The 7,002-nt window shown below is 31.6% G+C and overlaps 1 non-coding gene across 1 annotated transcript; it reads right to left on the minus strand.

The window, feature by feature from the left end:
• Window positions 1-3,669: 3,669 nt before the first annotated feature.
• Window positions 3,670-3,742, minus strand: Trnav-aac (transfer RNA valine (anticodon AAC)). The gene has a single exon. It is a non-coding gene; the product is annotated as a tRNA-Val (tRNA).
• Between the last annotated feature and the right edge of the window lie 3,260 nt (window positions 3,743-7,002).

Here is a 7,002-nt window from a genome sequence, read left to right on the forward strand (position 1 = left end):
GCTAAGTCTTGAAAGTCGTTTCAAAAAGAACGGACAAAGAACTCGTTTGTACAAACAAATTGGTACTTATTATACAAATTGGTTCAGAATTTTGTTCCAGTAAGCAGTAAGCAGAAGACACCACAGGTTTTCTAGATCTTATAATATCCTTTTGGTCTAAAAGAAGAATATATTTAGAAAAGGAGTTCCACCACCATCCACCTAATTTATTATAATTATTGAATTGCAATTATATGTAAGTTTTTATTTTACGTTTGCATTACAAACAATCTGATGATTACCTGATGGAACCCATGGATGCCCACAATAGTGCTGGGTAACAATTCACTTTTAAGACTAAAGTGTTCTTCTTTGCACCCAGTAATTTCATTGAGAAATCTTAACCAGACCAGTTTCCTAAACAAGCTGTTTAGGGACATATGTGAGACAAACTCATCGATACAAACAACTTGGTACCATCTATATACTTGGCTGAAAGAAAATATTTAGTTTATTTTGCCAAGCAAAATGCTTCTAGTAATTTTCTTGCTATATTCTAGTTGTAAAAAAATCCTCAAAAATAGTAACCACAGATTCTATCCGTTATTTAAAAAAGGAATTAAAAGTGGCTAACAAATCGCGAAGCCATAGATAATAACTGGTACAGCCATTTTGTTTTTCATCGGGCGACGGCATGAATATGCAATGAGTGTAACAGTGCATCCAACAACAAAGATCCCGCTACATATAAAGCCGGGTTGTGGGGGCTATGTGCTTATCTCGGTTCAGCTGAATAAAAAATAAAAGTAAAATCAATGGCCTCGTTTCAGTTGAGGTGAATAATTTGTGCTTAGTTTAGACTCACTTGACTTTTATATAGAAGTTAAGTATGCTTTTACTGTTTTGCGGACGCTTAGAGAGGTCTACGAATTGTTACTTAATCTGTCAGGTTGGAATTGACTATTATACACCCAACTTCTGCTCTCATCTACACTCAACTTCTGAAGATTCTTCTAATGCCTTGCCCCGAAGACTAAAATTTTTATACCTTGTAATTTCTCTGTGTTATACTTACTATTATCCACCCAACTTTTACTATGATCTACACCTAATTGCCGACTGTACACCGATTGCGTAACCGCTGTATTGAAAGGAGATCAGAATATAAAACAACATAACACCCAACTTCTGAAGATACCTCTTATGCGTTGTCCCTGAAAACGGTTTGTTCCCTGTAATTTTTCTGCCTTATCTCACCGGTGCACAGCTTGTAAAGCAAGTCGGACGAATTTGATGAGATTGAGGTACCAAGCAGATTCTTTTATACAAAGTATTTCTATTCTCGACATTTTAATTCATTTGGAGCAGACTATACTCAGGTATGTAAATAGGGACTATTCATTGGAATGTATGCTTTCAATGATTTCAAATGTAAAAATCCAATCCGTATTTCGTACTAGTTCGTTAGTAACGGAATGTTAACGACTTTTATTCGCTCAATCGACGAATCATGTTTTGAAAGGAATTCCAAATGAGATCCATTCGCTTGCTTTGAAATTGTTGCGAGCATTTTTATTTTCATACTAGGAAAAATGTTTTTAATTGTTCCGTTTTTAATTTTCGATTGCTGGCTGGTACATTGTTACATATCTGTATTCTGTTGGCTTCAATTTCTAACATATTTAGTATGCAATAATTTTTATTTATTTATTAATTTATAATCTTATTATTGCATTACATGTTATTTGTACCTTCGAATTTGTCTATTTTTTTAAATATAAAAGTTAGCCTATCTTTGACTTCATGTCACTAACTTCCTGAGTTTTATTCTTTATTTGTACAAATATCATTACTGGCATCTGGCCCAACCAATATTATTTTTTTATAATAATTTCTCTTTCATCCCAAAACCCAAAACCTAAGCAATTTTGTGACTAACGCCTGATGTATTCAGGTGTTAGTCACAAAATTGCTTGGGTGACCAGGTGGTATCTTGTTGGACAAAATGTATTTGTGAACGAATATTCTGAATAACATTTAATATCGAGCCTCGCAGCATCAAGCCGTGTATGTGATTTTGCAAAGCCATTATTGGAAGCGTCTTCCTCATAAAATATTATACCACACAGGTATTTCTTTCCGGATAAGGCTCGTAACTTAGTAACGTAGAGGGAGCAGGTGCATAAGCGAATTTAAAATATTCTTATTCGAGAAAACCTTTTGCAGACTTTTATGAGATGTTAGTTTCGTTTAGCGATAGTTATCCTTCACTGCTTTCTAAGTTTATTAATAAAATACTTTTAATTTTAAAATGAATTTTGTTTAGTAATAATCAATATATATTTGATTAATTGAATTAAACTTCTTTTTTAATTTCACCGCGATCATTATTTACACGTAGTTTATAAATATGAATTATTAGATTATTTTTTTAAGGATTTGATATCACAATAATGTACGAAGCCTTTTTTGGGGTTTTCCCCTAAAACGGCTGCGTACAATGATTAGTATAAAGCGAACTTTGACGACCTCGGTGGTTGGTTGATTTCTCGGACGATTCAAACATTTGTATTCATGAATATAAAATTTTATATTGGTTTCGGTGATTCCTAATATTATTATTGTATTATATTTTTCTTAAATCTGTCAATTATTTAGTAGCCAACCAAGCTCTGCTTAGTTTAGGACTAGATAGCGCTATATTGCACTATGTTATTATTATAACTCCTGTTATGATTTGTGTAAAGCAGCCATTTGAATCCGAGAGTGGCATCACGTCCGCGTTGTCATCCAGCAGAGACTGTCATACATTTTATTTGACGCTTAATCCCTCGCTTAAGCGCCCGCTACCTTCTAAACAATATGATCACAACCGAAAGCGCTTAGTGGGTTCCAAGGCTTGCTTTAATTAAAAATACCTACGAAGAAGCTAGCTGCCAACTTCATTTACCGCACCACGATTAATTGAACCGGAATAAAGCCTTCCACGTGCCTGATAGTTGGAACTCTTTGTTGCCGGCCTTACATATTGTCCTTTGGCATTAGCTTGGATATATCGTGGTCGTTTATTTCTTCTAACTTTTAATACGATTATGTTACAATGATGTTTGTTAATAATTGTAACAAGTTACCTATTGATATAAAAACTCCCCTAGAATGTATAAAGTGGTTTGCGTTGTTACCTCAATCTGAGCTATTTCAGCCAAGCAGCTTGCTTTAATGTTTCGCTTGTAGGACGCAGATTATGCAATGAAATTACAGGATAAGAAATATGATAGTCCTCTGGAATGACAACGCATGAGTGATATGGCTGGTTTCACGCGATAACGGAATATTCGTAGTATTGTTTATGTTGACAACGACGGTAACTTACCATCTGATGAGCCGTCAGCTTGTTAGCTTGTTTGTCATTTCAATAATATTAAAAACTTATCTACTGCTACCGCAAGGGTAGGTACTGCCTCACCTTTCAAAGGTCGGGGATACGACCATTTCATATATTTCTAAGCTTGAAGATACCCTATCTGTGTTATAATCTATCTTCACGTCAAATTTCTTTAGGATTATTTCAGCCATTAAATCATGAAAACGTAACAAACAGACAAGCAGTTCGTTAGATAGGTGTTCTAATTTATAATTTTACTATGGATAATAAAACAAATTTATTACTGTTCGAAAATGACAAAACGTTGTTTCCGCCCGGGATCGAACCGGGGGCCTTCTGCGTGTTAGGCAGATGTGATAACCGCTACACCACGGAAACATTGGAAATACATTCTAAAATTTTATATTGCTTCAGCACATTCAGCTAATCTTACTAACGTTTATATATTATTATCAGATATATTTATGGTTAATAGATTAATTAATCTAGACCATAAAATATGACGTTTTATTACCAAGGTAGTTACCATATTAATCAATATCGATATATATTTTTATTGATGTCTTATCTACACTTAATTGAAATGGTCTTTTTAACCATTTAAAAATACTTAGGAATTTCAAGAGGGTTGTCAAAAAATCAAATGGGTTTCGTATTTACAGAAGAATCTATTCATTTTTGTAATATAAGGACTACATCATACATATAGGATGTTAATGCATGTTAATCTTTGGGAAAACAAACGTGCCTACGTTTGTTACTTATATTGCTTAAATTTTGAAAATGTAAATTATCTGCTTTTTAGCAGAAGTGACAATATGTAACAAACAGAAATTTGATAAATACAGTTACGTACGTACCTGTACGATAAGTCAGTTATTATGTTTATAATTAAGTTATATAATTATAGTTATGGTTTCATGTATTTTTTATGGATAAAAAAAATATTAACAATCTGCACTACTCTATATAAACTATAAGTATATATATAAGTATATATTGCACTTTTAAATACAAGTTTTTAATATACGTTATATGTTTTGTTTACAAAGGAGGACTTATATCTAAAAGAGATCTCTTCCAGTCAACCCAAAACAGCGTGACACAAGAAGTGGTGTGTGGGTCACAGGAGTGCAAATAATAAAATTAAGAAAAGATAAAATAAAAATTAAAACTAAAGAATTAGCGTCAAATTTGATATATAACTACAAATACAAAGTACAAGTTTGCGAAATTTCATACTCCTCTGCGCAATTTTCGTAAAAAAGGGTGCAAAGTTATTGCTTCACGTATTAATATATAGATATAATTCACATGTAATAAACCAATTTGTTATTCGAACATCATATTACCGTCATACACATGTCCGATGACAAAATGGCGGCACTTATCAAAATGGCCGCCAGTGATTTGTCGCGGTTCTGTTACAGATTTACTGTAACTGCCTATGAGCTTTGATAGCGACATTAACGTCGTCTATATCGGTCAATGGACAACCATTTGTCGAATAAATCACTTATGTGTGCATTTGTTTGGTTTTTGGAGTTTACCTAGTCAAAATTCTAAAAAGATTAGATACTTAAATAGGTACAGTAAAATAGATTTTATCGATAATTTAGGATATGGTTTTCCTTTAACTAATAATTGTAAATTCTATTGGCTTATGGCAAAACAAAAAATTAAAATGTAATTATGAAAATGAAATTATTATTCAGAAATAGCATTTTACATTTAGTAAAATAAACTCAGAATAAATCTATTACAAATCATCATTTAAATTAAACGTAGCAGATGAGCATTTATTTATTTGGTTTCACTGTGTTATCCATATTCATACTTATACTGTAAATACAAAAGTTTATCTGTCTGTCTGTATAACTAAATAGCTGAACGAATCTCAATGATATTTGACGTGTAAAGATTATATTTTGAGGACAGACATTGGCTATCTTTAAAATAAAACAGACGAAGATGAGGAAAACAATCAACTCTAATTTTAATTAAAAATAGATTATATTGTCATCGTTTAGTTTCATAAACAATAAAGATAATCCTTTATATTAAAATGAAGAGTCTGTAACAAAATCGTGAAACGAACACAAACAACGAACTATTATACTAATGTAGGATTGAAGAAAATTTATATTACGCTTCTATAACTGTATTTTTCCATGCCGCGTTTGCAAAATTCTATATTCTGAAAAGGTTCTAAATCGTAAAACCCTTCTTATAGCTTAGTAGGCGATAATACCAAATGAATTACATCTCAACCGGATCCCTCTAAATCCCCTTTCGCCATTTTACGGGTGGTGTGCACCAATTAATTTAAATGTCGCTTAACTTTGTCACATTATTATTACATTTCGTGCTCTTTTCTTTTAAACATTCTAATTTCTGTGTTGGCGAATTCAGTTTTATTTCTTTTGATGAAGCGACTGCGAAATAAATTGGCAAATCTACCAAAAACTCTCTCAATACATTTTGCTTATATTTTTATTTATATTTTTATAGGAAACTTATTTTTAACATAAAATAATAAAAGCTTTTTTTTTTTATTAAAAATTATTACCCTAATTTGTCACCTTTACATTTGAATTTGAATTAATAACAATAATAATCCTGGACAATTAACACGGCGTTATCTAGTCCCAAGCTTAGCTGAGCTTGTGTTATGGTGATTAGACAACCGATATAAATACTAAACAACCAGACCGATACAAACAATCATACTCATTAATACAAAGCTTTGTATCGTGCGAAGAATCGAACTGCAAGACCACTGAAGCCATCATCTTAATTAATTATACAGAACCCAATTATTACATGCGCGATATAACAAGAATACTACTGGCTAAAAGAAAATTAGACTAATATAAAAACGTGTAATAAAGAAAATACAAACCACACCGACATTAAAAAAGTAATACAATAAAAACTTTTTACACGGCTCTAGTGAAAGCATTAGTAAACTGCGGAATATCCTCGTGAACGCAGATTAAATTTCAGTTTTCAGTAAGCTGCAATTCCAAAATTAAATTATGATGCAACCGGAGTTGTTTCACACTATACTTAACAAATTACAAGATTTTAAGCTATTTTCATACTGCACTGCTAAAATGTTAACAATACTTTGATAGTAGTACACACATAGTATTTGTGGTATAATGCATTTATACAATCTATACAAATAATAAAATTGAAGTGTTTATTTGTAATTTCAAACTAACAGTTATTCAATAAATGCATACTTCATCGAAAAAATAATTTTGTATATTTTTGTCTATCTGTCCGTTTTGCTATAGCTGATCTCTGAAACGGCTAGAGCGATATTGACGGGACTTTCACACGTTATAAGAACTTAGGCTAGATTTATTTTAGAAATCGTATTTATTTAAAAAAAAAAGGGTAAATTCGTGGAATTTACCCTTTTTTTTAAAAGCTTACCTAATAAAAGTTAGAATTCTTTGAATTGAAAAGCACTAGTGTATATGTGCAATTGGGAATATCTATTGGACCTAATAAAAGTTAGAATTTCTAAACCTTTGAATTGAAAAGCATATTTATATATATATATGTGTAGTTAGTTAATTCTTTATTAAATTACTCGTATTCTTTAATAGCAAAGTTAATTCTACTCG

The sequence above is a fragment of the Achroia grisella genome, unplaced genomic scaffold (assembly GCF_030625045.1).
Source record: "Achroia grisella isolate CSIRO2021 unplaced genomic scaffold, CSIRO_AGI_Agris_v1 utg808, whole genome shotgun sequence".
Classification (NCBI taxonomy): domain Eukaryota; kingdom Metazoa; phylum Arthropoda; class Insecta; order Lepidoptera; family Pyralidae; genus Achroia; species Achroia grisella.